The sequence below is a fragment of the Hemitrygon akajei genome, chromosome 3 (genome assembly GCF_048418815.1).
Source record: "Hemitrygon akajei chromosome 3, sHemAka1.3, whole genome shotgun sequence".
Lineage (NCBI taxonomy): Eukaryota > Metazoa > Chordata > Chondrichthyes > Myliobatiformes > Dasyatidae > Hemitrygon > Hemitrygon akajei.
This window is the reverse complement of record NC_133126.1, coordinates 176,006,571-176,025,276: the sequence shown is the minus strand read 5'-3', so window position 1 is coordinate 176,025,276 and position 18,706 is coordinate 176,006,571.

Genomic DNA, 18,706 nt, shown 5'->3' with positions numbered 1-18,706 from the left:
TCTGGTTATCAATCCTGTGATTTCATCTCTGTTTCCCTGTAATACATTGTCTGGATACTAAGCATGAGGTGTGTAGTATTAATTAGAATTCCAGTCCAAGACTCGTATTATTTCTGCTTCATTCAATACATGCAGGATTTGTATTTACCTGGTATCTGCATAACGTATTAGCCATGCAAATAACCAAATGCTGTTAATATAAAAGAATATCTGGTACAATCATTTTAAAATTCATCATGGGCCTGGTATGGAAACACCAATGCCAACTCCTGTTCTCAGTATTATTTAGTTACTTATTTATTATATACATTTTTATTATTATTATTATTAGTAGTAGTAGTAGTAGTATTGCTGCATTTGCACAGTTTGTCTTCTTTTGCACATTGGTTGTTTGTCAGTCTTGGTTTGTTTGTACTTTTTCATTGATTTTATTGTATTTCATTACTCTACTGTAAATTCCTGCAAGGAAATAAATTTTGGGGTCGTACGTAGTGACATATATGTACTTTGGTAATATATTCTCTTCGAACTTAGAACTTCAATATGATCAAAGTGATTAGTTTTATTATAGAACTAAATAGAACTGATTATTACAGGACTAAAGCATTAGTGTTATCCTTCCCAGTGAATATAATTGTTCAGTAGGAAGAAAGGTAGCTGCTCTACAACTTGATCATCAATCTTTTAAACTCTCCTTTTTCTTTTGTGGATATTGAGTGTTTTTGTAGCCCTCCAGTGTCCTGACGACTCTGTGATTTCAGTCTCTGAGGCTGACGTCAGACTATCCTTCAGGAGAGTGGACCCATTGAAAGCATCCAGCCCTGTTGGGGTTCCTGGCTGAGTATTAAAGGCCTGTGCCAAACCACTGACTGGAGTGTTCACGGATATCTTTAAACTTCTTCTTCGGCAGAATGAGGTACCCACCTGTTTCAAGCAAACTTCAGTTATACCGGAGCCTAAGAAAGTGGTAACCTATCTCAACGACTTTCCTCCAATAGCACTTACATCCACAGTGATGAAATGCTTTGAGAGTTCATGATGAAACATGAGACGTGACTTGGATTCATTCTAATTTGCCTGCTGTCACACCTGGACAGGTGAGATGCATTCATCAGGATGCTCTTCATTAGCTCCAGCTCGGCATTCACAATTATCATCCCCCTCAAAACAAATCAATAAGCTTCAAGACCTGGGCCTTAATATCTCCTTGTGCAACTGAATCTTCAACTCCCTCACTTGCAGATGTCCATCAGTGCGGATTGGTAACATCTCCTCCACAATCACTATCATCACAGGTCCACAACAAGACTGTGTGTTAACCCCCTGCTCTACTCACTTTATACTTATGACCATGTGGCTAAGCACAGCACCAATGCCATATTTAAGTTTGTTGATGACACCACTGTTGTTGGCCAAATCAAAAGTGGTGACAAATCAGCATATAGAAGAGAGACTGTAGGCATTTAGGTAGAAAGCTGAAAAGAAAAGCCTCCAGAGTAGTTATCTCTAGAGTGCTTCCTATGCAATGGGCCAAAAAGCGTAAGGCCAGTGTGGTCTGGCGGATGGATGTGTGGCTGAGGAATTGGTGCAGGGCCAGGGTTTTAGATTTTTGGATCATTGGGATCTCTTCTGACGAAGGTAGAACCTGTACAAAAAGCACGGTTTACATCTGAACCTGAGGGAGATCAATATCCTTGTAGTTAGATTTGCTGGAGCTGTTGGAGAAGATTTAGATTAATTTGGCAGGGAATAGGAACCAGGATGATAGGGCTGAGGATGGGGCAGCTGGTACAGATCCTCAGAGTTATTGACATCCAGGAACTTGAAATTGCTCATTTTTTTCCACTTTTGATTACTCTATGAAGACTGCTGTGTATTCCTTCATCTTACTCTTTCGGAAGTCCAGAGTCAGTTCTTTGATCTTACTGACACTGATTGCAAGGTTGTTCCTTTGACAGAATTCAACTAACTGATATATTTCACTCCTGTAAGCCTTCTCATCACCCTGTGAAATTCTGCCAACAACGGTTGTATTGCCAACAAATCTATAGATGGTATTTGAGCTGTACCTAGCCACGCAGTCATGGATGTTGAGAGAGTAGAGCAGGGTGCTAAGCACACGTCCTTGTGGTGTGAGAGTGTTGATTGTCAGTGAGGTGGAAACTTGGTTTTTGGTCCACACAGATTGTGGTCTGCTGGTGAGGAAGTTGAGTTGTAGAGAGAGGTACAGAGACCCAGGATCTGGAACTTTTCAATCAGAATTGTAGGAATTATTGTGTTAACTGCTGGGCTGTATTCAATAGACAGCATTCTGACATAGGTATTCAGGTGTCCAGGTGATCCAAGGTCGTGTGAAGAGCCATTGAGATCGCATCTGCCGTAGACCTATTGTGGCAAAAGGCAAATTACAGTAGGCCCTGGTTCTTGCTGAGATAGGGGTAAATTCTAGCCTTAACCAACCTTTCAAAACACTTCACGAATCACTAAGTTCTGGAATAGTTCCAAAAAACTGGAAAATTGCAAACGTCACTCCACTCTTTAAGAAGGAAAGGAGGCAGAAGAAAAGAAATTATAGGCCAGTTAGCCTGACATCTGTGATTGGGAAGATGTTGGTAACCATTATGAAGGATGAGGATGGAGACCATTATGAAGGTACTTGGAGACACATGATAAAATAGGCCAAAGTCAGCTGGTTTCCTTAATGGGAAGTGTTAACTGACAAATCTGTTGAAATTCTTTGAGGAAACACCAGTCAGGATAGACAAAGGAAAGTTGGTGGATGTTGTTTACTTGGACTTTCGGAAGGCCTTTCACAAAGTTTTGCACATGAGGCTACTTAACAAAGTAAGAGCCCATGGTATTACATGAAAGATACTAGCAGGGATAGAAGATTGGGTGACTGGCAGGAATCCATAAAGGTTAACTTGCAGGTTAAATTGGAAGGCAAATGTAATACTAACATTCATTTCAGGAGAACCAGAAGTTAAGAGCAAGGATGTAATGCTGAGGCTTTATAAGGCATCGGTCAGACCACACGGAATATTATGAGCAGTTTTGGACCCCTTATCTAAGAAAAGATGCGTTGGCAATAGAGAGGGTCCAGATGAGGTTTGCGAGAATTATTCTGGGACTGAAAGGTTTAACATACAGAATCAGGACCGTTTGATGGCTCTGGATCTGTAGTAGCTGGAGTCTAGAAGCATGAAGGGAGGGTCTGATTGACACTTATTGAATATTAAAAGGTCTGGATAGAATGGATGTAGAGAGGATGTTCCCTGAAATGGGTGAGTCTATGACCAGAGGACACAACCCACAACCTCAAACTAGAGTGGCACCCATTTGTAACAGAGCTTCATTTCAAGAGGAATGGGATATAATAGCAAGGATGTAATGTTAAGGCTTTATAGAGGACTGGTGAGGCCTCACTTGGAGTATTGTCAGCAGTTTTGGACCTTTTATCTAAGAAAGGATGTTGTAACATTGGAGAAGGTTCAAAGGATGTTCACAAAAATGATTCTGGGATTCTGGAAGGGTTTGTCATATGAAGAGTGTTTGAAGGCACTGGGCCTGTATTCACTGGAATTCAGAAGAATGAGGGGTGATCTTATTGAAACCTAGCGAATGTTGAAAAGCCTCGATAGAATGGATGTGGAGAGGATGTTTCCTATGGTGGAGGAGTCTAAGACCACAGACACATCCTCAGAGTAGAGGTATGTTCTACAATGAGGAGAAATGTCTTTAGCCAAAAGTGGTGAACTTGTGGAACTTATTGCCACAGGCAGCTATGGAGGCCAATTCATTTGCTTTATTTAAGGCAGGTCTTGATTAGTCAGGGCATGAAGTGATACGAGGAGAAGGCAGGAGATTGGGGCTAAGAGTGAAAATTAATCAGCCATGATGAAATAGCACAGCAGACTCGATGGGTCCAGTCCCCAACTCAGGACCTATATCTTATGCTTTTATGGTCTGATGCAAGAGAACACCAAAGAAAGAAATCAGGGAGGCTAAAAGAAAGGATAGGGTTGCTCTAGCAGACAAGGGGAAGGAGAATCCAGAGGATTCCATAGATATATTAAGAGCAAATGGATTGCAAGGGAGAAAATTTGTCTTCTGGAAGATCAGAATGGTAATCTATTCATAGAGCTAAAAGAGATGGGGGAGATCGTAAATGAATTTTTAAATTTGTATTTACTTGGGAGACAGACACAGAATCTATTGAAGTGAGGTAAAGCAGTAGCATAGACCCTATACAGAATAAAGAAAAGGAACTGTTTGATGTCTTGAGGCAAATTAGAATGGACAAATCCCTAGGCCCTGACAAGGTGTTGCCTTGGACCCTGTGGGAGGCAAGTACTGAAAATTCTGGGGCCTGAGCAGAGACATTTAAATCATTCTTAGCAACAGGTGACGTACTAGAGGATTGGAGGATAGCTAAAGTTGTTCAGCTGTTTAAGAAAGGCTCTAAAAAGAAACTAGGAAATTATAGACTAGTGACCCTGATATCAGTAGTAGGAAAGCAAATGTAAGGTATTTTAAGAGACTGGATATTTGAGTATTTGTATAGACAGAGACTGATTAGGGATAGTCAGCATGACTTTGTGTGTGGTAGGTCATGTCTAACCAATCTCAGAGCTTTACGAGAAATTACCAGGAATCTATGGCAAGGCAGTGGATGTTATCTACATTGACTTTAGTAAGGCATTCTTCAAGGACCTGCATGGGAAGTTGGTCAAGCAGTCACTCAGCATTCAAGCTGAGATAGTAAATTGGATTAGACATTGTCTTTGAGGGAGAAGCCAGAGAGGGGTAGTAGATGGTTGCCACTCTGACTGGAGGCCCGTAACTAGTGGAGTGCCATAGGGATTGGTGCTGAATCCATTGGTGTTTGTCATCTATGTCAATGATCTGAATGATAATGTGGTTAACTGGATCAGCAAATTTGTGGATGACAACAAGATTGGGGGTGTAGTGGACAGCAAGGAAGACTAACAAAGCTTGCAGCAGGATCTGGACCAGCTGGAAAAATGGGATGAAAAATGGCAGATGGAAATTAATGCAGATAAGCGTGAGGTGCTGCACTTTGGGAGGACCAATACAAGTAAGTCTTGTGTAAATAAGGTTGAAAAGGTGCAGAGAAAATTTACAGGAATGTTGCCAGGACTGGAGGACCTGAGTTATAAGGAAAGATTGAATAGATTAGGATTTTATTCCTTGGAACATAGAAGATTGAGAGGAGATTTAATAGATGTATACAAAATCATATGGGGTATAGATAAGCTAAGTGCAAGCAGGCTTTTTCCATTGAGGTTGGGTGGGTCTACAACTGTAAGTCATGGTTTAAGAGTTAAAGCTGAAATGTTTAAGGGAAACATGAGGGGAAACTTCTCCAATCAGATTGTAATGTGAGCTTGGAACTAACTGCCAGTGCAAGCGATTTTGATTTCAATGCTTAAGAGAAGTTTGGATAGGGACATGAATGGGAGGGGTATGGAGGGCTGTGGTCAGGGTGCAGGTCAATGGGTCAATGGGACTAGGCAGCTTAAATGTTTCAGCAAGGACTAAATGGGCTGAAGGGCTTGTTTATTCACTATAGCTTTCTATAACTCTGGTGAAATCGTTTCATTTTAACTCCCAGCCATTTCTAGCAACTCGAAGCCTGATTGCTTGAAACTGCAGTGAGCAAAACAGTTCTGAATTTTCTTACAGCTTAATTCTTGCCAACTATCAGTGATAAAAATCATTGCTTCTTGAACAGAAGCACACACAACTGACGCCATTTAAAAACTGTTTGCTCTATGCACGGTGCCGTGTCTAACGGCCACACAAGTGCCATGTCTAATGCGGGTTAGAAACTGGTCCACAACGGTCTCCTGCCCAATTAGGACATAAGACCATAAAACTTAGGAGTGGAATTAGGTCATTCAGCCCATTGAGTCTGCTCTGCCAGCACCTTCGTGTAATGGCAAATGAAGCAGCGTAGAGTCTGAAATAAACTAAAGGAATCCTGGTTTTTTCCTTGATTAATTTTTGTTCTTGAAGAGTTGTCCCAAATAAGAGTCTGGCTTGATTAACTGATGGCCCAATTAACTAAAATCCATTATTGTATTTAGATAAGCTCCTCTTCTCGAGAAACTATTGCCAAAGGTTTAACAAGAGGATGCAGACATATGATAATTGGCAAAAGAACAAGGGGGAAGATGTGGCAGCCTTTATTTATGCTGAGTTATTCAGATTGGGAATGCTTTGCCTGAACTAGCAAAGGGCACTGATCCAATATTAACATTCAAAAGGAAATTCGATGTAGACTTGCTTAAGAAAAATATTGCAGAGATATGGGCACAAAGTAGAGGAGAGGGACTAATAGGAAATTTAATGGACAGGGCAAGTAGCCTCCCTTTTTTATTACCATAAAGTTTTATAATGCTAAAATGTTGTCATTTCTAAAGTACATCTGTGATATTTTCTTTGGCTTGGTATTTTTGACTAAACTTTTTCTCATTCCAGCACAGTCTGAAAGCTGTCTTGTTCTTCCTTTGCTATTTTGATTCCATGAGTTCACTGCTATTAAAGAAGAGACAGTGTAAAAACCAGCAATAGTTGGAGTATTATTGTCATGGCATAGACACGCTCTTGCTACCTCATTATCTACGTTACCATAATACTTGGTTCCTCACTGGACTTACCATACTTGAATGTTAGTATTGCCATCCTCCACTAACTTATTAATTCAATCTGGAATCATCAACCCTGCCTAATATTATAACTTTCTAGAAGAAATGTCTGCCAATATACATTCTAACTAGATGCATCACAGCCATGCAAAGAGGCTTAAATGCATGGGATTGCAAGAAACTGTGGAAGGTTATAGACTCAGTCAGCTCTATTACAGGCAAAACCCTCAAAAAGGACCCTCACCATCTGAGACATCCCCTCCTCTCGTTACCACCATTAGGGAAGAGGTGCAGGAGCCTGTAGACTCACACGTAATGATTCAGGAACAGCTTCTTCTCCTCCACCACCAGATTTCTGAATAGTCCACAAAACCCATGAACACTACCTCCATTATTCCTATTTTTCCACTATTTATTTTTGGAATATATAATAATTTTTTGCACTGTACTACTGTCACTAAACAACACTTTCCATGTCATCCTGTATGTACTGTAATGAATCTGATTCTGATCCATTTTCTCATCCTGAAAGCGAGCTTGAGAATGAATAGATGAATTTTCTCCTCAATTCACTCATGGAGGTCAGGAGGCAATGATTACAATATGGGATAGTCCTGTACCGAAAGAGAAATAAGGCTGAACCTTTGAACCCTACAGCAAAAGGGGAAGAAGAGATTATTGAACAAATTGGGATCATTGGAACATGGGACATCAACTTACACCAACTCCACTCTTCTGACCTCACCGCATATCACTGAGTCGCCATCTCTATTTATCTAGTTGAACATACCTGATGCCTGAGGAAGTACATTCAGTAAGGACACATACTCAAGCTTGAGAATGTACAGACTTCAGAGAATTATGAAGATTCACAGTCCTCGCAGTAAGCAAGTTATCCTCATCATAGCTTCAAACGTCTGGCCCTTTACCCTGAAACTATGAGTTGTAGATTCCCCAGTTCTCATCCTCTGAGCATTGACTCCGCCATTTTTATTTATTTGAATGTGTACCAGCTGAATTTTGTTAAATACTAGAAGAATTTTCAGTAGTGATCAGAGGGACAAAGAGAGTATCAGAGTACAAGCGGGAGGCTGTGTAAATGACAGGATTTTCAGACTAAAGGAGAGATCATTAAGAGATGCAAATAAGCTTCAAGATGAAGTTGGCCACATGGACCATTACTTCTTTAGAATATTCACTAATGATGTGTCAGGAAATAATTCAAGACTTTGATAAAGAATGACTTCTAGAAATAGATCCAGGATTAGGAAGTATTTATCCCAGCGTATCGAGAGAGAAAGGTGTGACATTGACAATCATTGTAAGACTGGGAAGAAGCCAGCTGACTGAGAACAGGCTAACATGATGTAAGGTTCACAGCAGAACAGGCTACTGGAGATATTATTTTCCTTAAACTGTATTCGGCATAATGGACATGACATTAGCAACACAGAAGGCCAAGCAAGCAACTTCATTAAAAATAAAAATCACTATGGAGCCTCAGGTCTCTATATCCTTCCCCGAGAGACTGATTTGTTTCATTTTTTTTGACATACTGTACTATTGACCTTATTACCATGACCATGACCAGAAAAGAGAGCCAACTACAAACTATATTCATAAAATACCTTCAATGTTGAAAAACATTGAGAACTGCTTCCCACCAGTAAGTCAGGCCACTATGGGATATGAACACCAGTGTGAAATTTTAACTGGGAGTTGTTGGGGAAACTGGAACTGAAGTCAATTAAAGATGAATAGGCATTAGGGTATAGGAACCAAAGGATGGGTAAGTGGAAGCTTATGAGAAGTGAAGAGGGGAGGTTCACTAACCAGGAGGGCACTGGAATGATCAAATCTGGATTAGTTGAATTTACTACCTGTAGAAGAGATGATGATGACATCCATCAGTCATGAAGGACAGTTGAGAGCTACACTAGAGTGACCTCTCCAGCACACAAGCCTGTGCAGAAGGTATTGTGATCCTTGACTGCCCAGTTGTCAAGATCTTGGCCTCACTGGTGTAGTCTAAAGGATGGTGAAGCAGTACGTTTAGCATCAGCTTGACTGCAGGATCTGCCAAAAGGATGTTCAGTGATGTCCAGCAGCCTTAGGGGCTCCACTCGGATTTTCTGTCTGAGTTTACACCCGTAGCCTTCGTCTCACCCGAGGCTGTCCATGAGGCTGTGGCGCTATTTACCATAGCTGGGGGTCTGGTTCACAAGCACCAGGGCACATGGTGCTGGGCCTGTGTGCTATGTGTACCGGGCCAGACCTCCCCTCCGTCCTCTGTAGTTCATCCTGAGTCCAAAAGGAGTTTAGTTCTCGTGTGTCGCCAGTGAGGAACTACATGAGGTTTGCTGTTGGAGAGGCTATGAAATGGCAGGGATGGACTCGTGCATTCAGCTCTCCTTTTCACAAGACTGCTGGCCAGCAGTGGAAGCTGAAAGTGAGAGCGACTAGCACTACCCACTGTACTACCAAACTAGAAACATCACAACCATTTGACACACACTTGTAGAAGTACTGGATACAGAATCAATCAGTGTTTTTAAAAAGGAATTGAGCAAGAGCAATTTGCAGGCCAATGACAATACATAAACAGGTGAGGCCATTCAGCCCCTCATGTCTGCTCTGCAATTTAATAGGATGATGGATGATACTTTATCTTAGTGCCACTTACCTGCATCGACCACATGTCCAAACATCTCATCATCCCTGTATCAGTGACTTCCAAAGTCCCTGCACAATCTGTCCTTATTTAAGAGGATATAGTGATACAACTAGTGGAGCTGCCTGACCTCAAGTTTTGTATCTGCAGAGTCTGTGCATTCATTCTGTGACTGTGGTTCTTGGTTTCTTCCCACATTGTAAAGACGTGGGATGGTGAGCAAATCAGCTACTACTAATTGTTTCCAGTCTTTCGGTGAGTGGGAGAATTTGGGGGAGTTGTTGGGAATCTCTGGAAAATAAAAAGGGATTAAGTTAGGATTTGCGTGCAAATGTGTTTGTTGCTCATCTTGGAGTTGGTGTACTGAAGGATTGTTTCTGTTCTACATTACTCTGTCTTTCTAAAAGTCAAGACCTGTACATGATACAATCAGTGGTCACTTTATTAGGGACAGTATTCTGGTGTGGCATTCTGCTGCTGTAACCCAACCACTTCAAGGTTCAATGGGTTATGCATTCAGAGATATTCCTCCGCACACCACTGTTGTGTCGTATGGTTATTTGAGTTATTGTTGCCTTCCTGTCAGCTTGAACCAGTCTGGCCATTCCCCTCTGACCTCTGTCATTAACAAGGCTTTTTTTTTCCCCGCAGAACTGATGTTCACTGATTTTTTTTTTGTTTTTCACACCATTCTCTGTAAATTCTAGTTACTGTGTGAAAATCTGCAGGCTTTTGCGATACTCAAACTACCTCATCTGGCACCAACAATCATCCCACAGTCAAAGTCCCTTAGATCACATTTCTTCCCCATTCTGATATTTGGTCTGAACAATAAATAAACCTTTTGACCACATCTGCATGCTTTTATGCATTGAGTTGCTGACAAGTGATTGGCCGATTAGGTATTTCTGGTCAAGGTGGCACCAGCAAACAATTCCTTGGGTGACATCTTCCAGATAGCAAATCTTTCCAATTAGTTCACTCTTTCTACACTTTCTGCTTCTTTCTTTTATCTTGTTTGTGTTACGGAAACTGTTGGAGCCCATGAAGAAATTCAAGTTGGAACCTGGATCAAAGGATCCAGCGCTGTGCTGTGTCCAGAGAGCAGCCTCGTGGAGATCGGAGACATGGGGGTGCAAAAAGATCCGAGAACACAAGATGACTCATGGAAAAGATCAGAGATGAGGTATGGGGTCATGAACGACTCCATCTCGAAGTGGCAAGGAAGATTGAGGCATCGAGGTGAATGCGGAAGGGGTCAGCGATGGCTCGGTGAGAGATGGTTAGGAGGCGGATTGTCACGTCCGGCCCTGGACTGGTGGAGCTCAGCCCAGAATTGGTGCATTAATTCCCAGGTCAGCGGTCACTCTTTACAGATGGATTGATTTCGTGTGCTTGCTCTCCTTGTATGCAGCGAAAAGATGTTTCCCATATTCTGAGTTTATGTCATTATTGGGCTGTACTTTATATTGGTTTCCTTCTGTTTTTCGGTGTTTTCTTGTGGAAGACTGATGAGTGGGTGATCTGTTAAAAAGGTTCAGAAACGTTCAAAGGTACAAAGTATTATCAAAATATACAACTTGAAATTATTCTTCTCCAGATAGCCATGAAACCAAGAAAGGAAAAGGCAGCACGATCACTGACACCCCCCCCCCAAATCCCCCCTCCCCACACAAAAAAAAACAAATAGAAGAGGCACATCGACCCCCAAATTCCTCCTCCCCACAAAAAAAAACAAGAAAGAATGGGTGAAAAACACAAAATGCAAAAAAAAACAATAAGACTGAAAAATAAGTCTATAGTCCAAGTCCACTCCAAAACACAGAAAACCTGGGAAACACTTTCTGGGCCCAACAGCGGACCTTTCGTCCTTTGGTACCGAGTGATCAAAGTGCAGGCAGCGGGCGCTTACCCTCCGCACTTGCCTCGATGCTTCAAACTCCACTGTCACTTTAATCAGCAAAATGGAGTCCAACAACAGCTTGCACCCAGTCCTGCCATGAAGTTTGCACACACTGCCTCTGTCTCCCGGAATCCTCTTGAAGGATTTTTTGTGTGTATGGTGGGGGGGGAGGTGGGGAGGGTTAGGTGTTTGGTGCTACTGTTGAGTGAGGGGGTCAAGGATTGCTATGTGTAGAGGGTCGTTGATTGTAGCTGTCCTTTGCTGTGGGTGAGGGGTGGATGTGGGGTCTGCGAGTTTTATTTCTTTTCTTTGTCATGCGGATTGGGAGGAGTTGATATCTTTCATCAACACCCATGGTCTTTCTGTATTTAATGGCTATCTGGAGTAGACAAATATCAGAGTTGTATTACACATGCATACTTTGACAATGAATTTGAACCTTTGAACTTTTGATTTGCTGTAACAAGTGGTATACAAGCATACCTAATAAAGTGGACACTAAGTAAGTGTATTCACCAAGGCTGTGTGCAGTTCAGTGGGAAAAGAGTAAATAATTGTATTGTGGGGTTATTCAACTAGGTAAAGACTCAGTGGAGTGAAATGTCTCCTTCTGTAGTATAATAATTGTATGCTTCTATAATTTTTTTCCCCCTAGAAAGCAAACAGGAAGGATAACGTTGCAGGGGCAATGATTTGTTGAAGTAAATGATCAGCCATTTGGGATCTTTGTGTCCAGTGTAACACGTCAGCTATGTGATAAATGTCCTACTTAATGTACTACCACAATTCCCATAAGCAGTTAATTTCCTATACTGTTGCAAAATCTTGTGATTTAAGTTTTATAAATTTTTAAAGCGCTTGCTACCTGTGCATAGTTCTTTGTCAACATTTCCTTTGAAGGGTCAGTATGAGTACTATAATGTATATGCATGAGATGAAGCCTCTTGAGTGTTCAAATAGCGAATCCTTCTCAATATTTATAAGCTGACCGCACGATCTGGCTTTTTAGAAAACACTGGTAACAGTAAACTTTGATGTCTTGCTAAAGGCACTGGAGACTTGAGGCTGCAATGATCAGACCAGGTATCCCATTGATATCAGAGCCATTTTCTTCATCCATAGACCACTGAAATTTCTTTGAGAAGAGTACTGAATGCTGGGAAACATAATAAGGAGAAAGGTGAATTAACGTATCAATTAATAAAAACAAAGGAGCTCCAGAATCCATTTTTGGAAGCTACTGAGGTAATAGGAAGATGAATTAAGATGTGCAAAGACAGAAAAATCCAACTTTACCCCTAATGCCACAATTCCAGGTTACAACTTGGAATCAAAAAAAATAAAACCACTTGGGGGAATAGTTTGCATGTCATTGTATATATAGTTTGATCTCGTTGAAATCAATTTGCTGTTACAAATGATGATCCAATACTACAAATAATATAAAGTACTATTACTACCCTTTCATTATAAAAAATTATTTTTATTTATCTATTGAAATCACAAAAAGTAGACATTACTGGCAAACTCAGCATTTATGGACCATTCCTGATTGTCCCTGAAGAGAAAGATCAGTGGAGATTCAAGCACGTGTGGATCTGATGTTAGGTGTAACTCCTCCCTAAAGGCCAATGAGGCATGACTTGTAAAACATTCTTTATCTTACCCACCTATAACAGAGAAAAGGAGATTAAATCTTGTTGCTATTGAAACTGTGAATGACTTTTCTTTCACAGTGATTAAAGTATGTCAAAAGCACTCCTGACTAAAGAGCAGGAGCAACCTTTAGAAGGGATTTTCACATCTTGGTTGTCTGCTCCAGAGTCAAACATGATGGCATCAAAGCTGTGACTGTTTCTTAAAATGGCTTCATCCAGGGCTAACTGCACTCTTCCTTGCTTGAAAGCCTCAGCAGTGATTCTAATTTTGTCAGTGGCTCACAGCATTTAAAGACAAAGTCTACTGCTTTAAAACCTGTGAAGGTGACAAAAGACATGTACTACGATATGTGGCTTTCTGTCTGCCTCTACCAACCCTGGTAGAAGGCTTGAGCAGGAAGGGAAATATGCTTTTTCCACAACAAGCTATACAGACCTAAGCCCAGATGGCAGGCAAGGTGCATGCTGTCGCTGTCAATGCCATGAGATATTGCACCCAATGCATTTTAAAGTGTTATCAGCCACCACCTGCATCAGCAGCCTCACACACCAACCAAAGTGCCATACATACGCTACTTACATACCAGAGGTCTTTATCATTCAGGATGCCTTCCGATCTAATTTGCTCCACCACTTATCAGTGCTGCAGACTTCACACCTCTGTCTCCCAGTTTATATGCATTGCCAACTACTCAAAATTACCCAGCACATTGCCCAAGTTTCTTCATGGAAGGAAGCTATTTGGTCCACGAATTCTATGCTGACTCAGAGAACAATTGCAGTGCCTAATGAATTATCCTTGTAACTTCTTCTCCCAGTATTCAAATCTACTCTACCAACATCGTCCACCACCCATAACACACACTCACACATGCACACATACGTGACAATTTCCCGATGGTCATTTAACCAACCGAATTGCACGTTTTATAGGTGAACAGGGAAGGAGTCCTCTTTGTCACACAGACAGCACAGGAGATCAGAATTGAGTCCAGTTGTGGAGATGTGGAACTGTGAGACAACAACTCCACCTGGGATGGCCAGAATGCACAAGGATGACTAGTGAACGTTTGATGGTTGATCCTGTGTTGACTTTTATTTTGGTAACATTTTTCAGTGGACACAGTGAGGATCAGCAACCGAGGGAAGGTAAGCTGATGATTGTCGCCATACAGGAACTGGGGTAGAGTTATTTGAACAAGCAGACGACAAATTGGTCACAGTAAGCCCAGTCAGAAGTGAGATGTCTACTATTCCATCCTCCTTCTACTCTTCATCCACTGCTTCCTACTCACCATCATCTACCATAACTCCATTTTCTCATTCTCCAACTTCTCCAAAGATGTTCACTGTATAACAGAACAAGGTTTTAGCCCTTCATGGACAAGAGAGTGCAGCATATGGCATAATCCTTTACTCTTAACATGCATTCTATTAGTTATTATAGCACATTTCCAGAATGGATTTGACAAAAAGGTGTTTGACAACATCAGCCTGTTTAGGATATGATTGGACTTTTTACTGTATAATCCATATGTGTGATGGTTGTGCACAGAAGCCAAGGGTCATGAGTCACCAGGATAATGTTGTGAACATAATTTCTGTATGCCATTGTGCTTCCAATACAGGTGGTGCAGGGGGTGGCATAGAATTACAGCGTTGCCACACATGATAGGGTAGACCAGCATCATGCATCACATATGGTCACACACCAGATGACCTTGGGGGAGTAGAATGGCTTCCAGCTAGGACACATCTCCATTCTAACAGGCAGTCACACAGTTGGAGAGACTCTGCACCATGGTGAGATCCAACAGATCGACAGACTCTCTCTGTCAGCTGGTCTCTGTCAATAGGAGAGGAGATGTGGTCACCCCTTTCTGAACAGAGCCACCCCCGTGACCTTCTTGAGGGAAAAATGGATGGAAAACCATAAGAAATAATAAGTGTCTCCAGCCTTGACTTGAAAGAAGATAATACAAGTACGGTCATGACCCTAGAAATACACATAAAATGCTGGAGTAACTCAGCAGGCCAGGCCTGTGAGTTCCCTTTAGAACAGAGTTGAGGAATTTCTTTAGCCAGAGTGTGTTGAATCTATGGAGTTCTTTGCCACAGACAGATGTGGAGGTCAAGTCATTGGGTATAGTTAAAGAGATGTTTAACAAGCTAATTTGCCTTCATCTGCAGCTGACCCAGAGCAAGATGATGAACTGCTGTATGCTTATTTTTACAGGAATGTGGTTCCAGAACAACATCCCAAACACCATCAATCTTCAGGTCCCATTACCCCGGGAGTTGTCCTAATATTAGTGTGTGGCTGTATGTGCCACCGCAGCTAATATGTGCTGTGTGATGTGTGTGACAGAAAGTTCACACACATTGCACCTTGTGCCTTGGCCCTGAAAGAAAGCTGTTTTGTTTAGCCTCATACACATGTATGGTTGAATGACAATTACATGTGAACTTGATTATTTAGTTTTCATTTTTATTTTGGAGTCCTTTCTGGCACACTGAGCTGTACTGCCCAGCAACCCTCTGATTTAAGCCTAGCCGAATCACAGTACAATTTACAATGACCAATTAACCTACTAACCGGTGTATCTCTACACCGTGGGAGGAAACTGGAGCAGCCAGAGGAAACCCATGGGCACGCGGAAAGGAGCGTGAAAACTTCCTTACAGAGGACTCTGGAGTTGAACTCCGCAATCTGACGCCCAGAACTATTGTAATATTGTGCTATCTGCTACACTACCCTGGCACCCCAAGTAGGGGCATCAAAGGTTAAAGGGAGATGGCAGGAAAAATGAAGTTGAGAGGGAAAATGAATCAACCATGATCAAAAGGCTGAGCTGATTTGATGGGCTAAATGGCCTAATTCTGCTCCAATGTCTTATGAACATTTAATGGGACAAAATAATCTCTCTGCTAGATTTGATATTTATAAAGTGTTTGTTTTTTCTCAAAGTGATACCAGCCATCAAAAGACCATAAATGAAACATAGCTTCATCTGTCACACACAAACTGCTTAAAACATGAAAGAAGTTACTAATCCTTGACTCCGTCATAGGCACTCAAATCACTTTTAATTCCCTTTTAATATGGCAATAACACTTCAAATCCAAACTCCCTCTGACAATAACAGCATCGTGCAGTTTCAGAGTAACTGCTTTTGATGTTTTTGTTGTCAATAGTGTCCATGGAGACTGGCGATTTATTTGCATCTACTTAATAACCATTTAATTTCCGACATTTTCTGTTTCACAGCTGTCTATTCTCTACCTCAAATAGAAGTTCAATATGCTCATAGGTCCACACTTTGTGTGGGCAAGGTGTCTTGGTAATAAACCACTGTATATTGTTGCACAATCTGTTACCTTGGCAACAGTCAATACTCATCTTATCAGCACTAAACAGACATGATGAGATGCCTAATATTTTCTCAACTTGAACTGCTGTGTGCTTGTGGCCACACGGGTATTAGAAGCATATGGAAAAAAAATCCAAAAAAGATTACCTTTGAATTTATATAACTTATACTCAAAGAGTTTATGAAGAAAATGCTGATTAATTATATAGCTTTGGGCAGACATAAATCAGATAGTGATGTGTAAAAGTTTTGCAAAGTCTACAGTATATGAAGTGTAATGAAAGATGGAAATGTCGATTAACATTTGGAAGATTGAAACAAGAAACTGGGTGCCATTTCGAACAATGCTTCGTCTGGGCTATTCCTTCCGCCTTCATCACCGCCCCCACCCCCACCCCCCCCCGCTAATTTGTAATGGATGACATCCTGTGCTAATAAGTTCAAAGTTCAAAATATATTTACAATCAAAGTACATAGATATCAGCATATACAATCATGAGAGTGATGTTCTTGTGGGCATTCACAGTAAATACAAAGAATCACAGAAGAATCACTGAAACATAGAAACATAGAAAATAGGTGCAGGAGTAGGCCATTCGGCCCTTCGAGCCTGCACCGCCATTCAGTATGATCATGGCTGATCATCCAATTCAGAACCCTGTACCTGCTTTCTCTCCATACCCCCGATCCCTTTAGCCACAAGGGCCATATCTAATTTCCTCTTAAATATAGCCAATGAACCGCCCTCAACTGTTTCCTGTGGCAGAGAATTCCACAGATTCACCACTCTCTGTGTGAAGAAGTTTTTCCTCATCTCGGTCTTAAAAGGCTTCCCCTTTATCCTTAAACTGTGACCCCTCGTTCTGGACTTCCCCAACATCGGAAACAATCTTCCTGCATTTAGCCTGTCCAATCCCTTTAGAATTTTATACATTTCAATAAGATCCCCCCTCAATCTTCTAAATTCCAGTGAGTATAAGCCTAGTCGATCCAGTCTTTCTTCATATGAAAGTCCTGCCATCCCAGGAATCAATCTAGTGAACCTTCTCTGTACTCCCTCTATGGGAAGAATGTCTTTCCTCAGATTAGGGGACCAAAACTGCACACAATATTCTAGGTGCAGTCTCACCAAGGCCTTGTACAACTGCAGTAGAACCTCCCTGCTCCTGTACTCAAATCCTTTTGCTATGAATGCCAACATACCATTTGCCTTTTTCACCGCCTGCTGTACCTGCATGTCCTCCTTCAATGACTGGTGTACAATGACACCCAGGTCTCGTTGCATCTCCCCTTTTCCTAATCGACCACCATTCAGATAATAATCTGTTTTCCTGTTCTTGCAACCAAAGTGGATAACCTCACATTTATCCACATTAAATTTCATCTGCCATGAATTTGCCCACTCACCTAACCTATCCAAGTCACCCTGCATCCTCTTAGTATCCTCCTCACAGCTAACACCGCCACCCAGCTTCGTGTCATCCGCAAACTTGGAGATGCTGCATTTAATTCCCTCATCTAAATCATTAATATATATTGTAAACAACTGGGGTTCCAGCACTGAGCCTGGCGGTACCCCACTAGTCACTGCCTGCCATTCTGAAAAGGTCCTGTTTACTCCCACTCTTTGCTTCCTGTCTGCTAACCAATTCTCTATCCACATCAATACCATACCCCCAATACCGTGTGCTTTATGTTTGCACACTAATCTCCTGTGTGGGACCTTGTCAAAAGCCTTTTGAAAATCTAAATATACCACATCCACTGGCTCTTCCCTATCCACTCTACTAGTTACATCTTCAAAAAATTCTATAAGATTTGTCAGACATGACTTTCCTTTCACAAATCCATGCTGACTTTGTCCGATGATTTCACCTCTTTCCAAATGTGCTGTTATCACATCTTTGATAACCGACTCTAGCATTTTCCCCACCACCGATGTCAGACTAACCAGTCTATAATTCCCCGGTTTCTCTCTCCCTCCTTTTTTAAAAAGTGGGGTTACATTAGCCACCCTCCAATCCTCAGGAACTAATCCAGAATCTAAGGAGTTTTGAAAAATTATCACTAATGCATCCACTATTTCTTGGGCTACTTCCTTAAGCACTCTTGGATGCAGACCACCTGGCCCTGGGGATTTATCTGCCTTTAATCCCTTCAATTTACCTAACACCACTTCCCTACTAACATGTATTTCCCTCAGTTCCTGCATCTCACTAGACCCTCGGTCCCTTACTTTTTCCGGAAGATTATTTATGTCCTCCTTAGTAAAGACAGAACCAAAGTAGTTATTCAATTGGTCTGCCATGTCTTTGTTCCCTATGATCAATTCACCTGTTTCTGACTGTAAAGGACCTACATTTGTCTTGACCAATCTTTTTCTTTTCACGTATCTATAAAAGCTTTTACAGTCAGATTTTATGTTCCCTGCC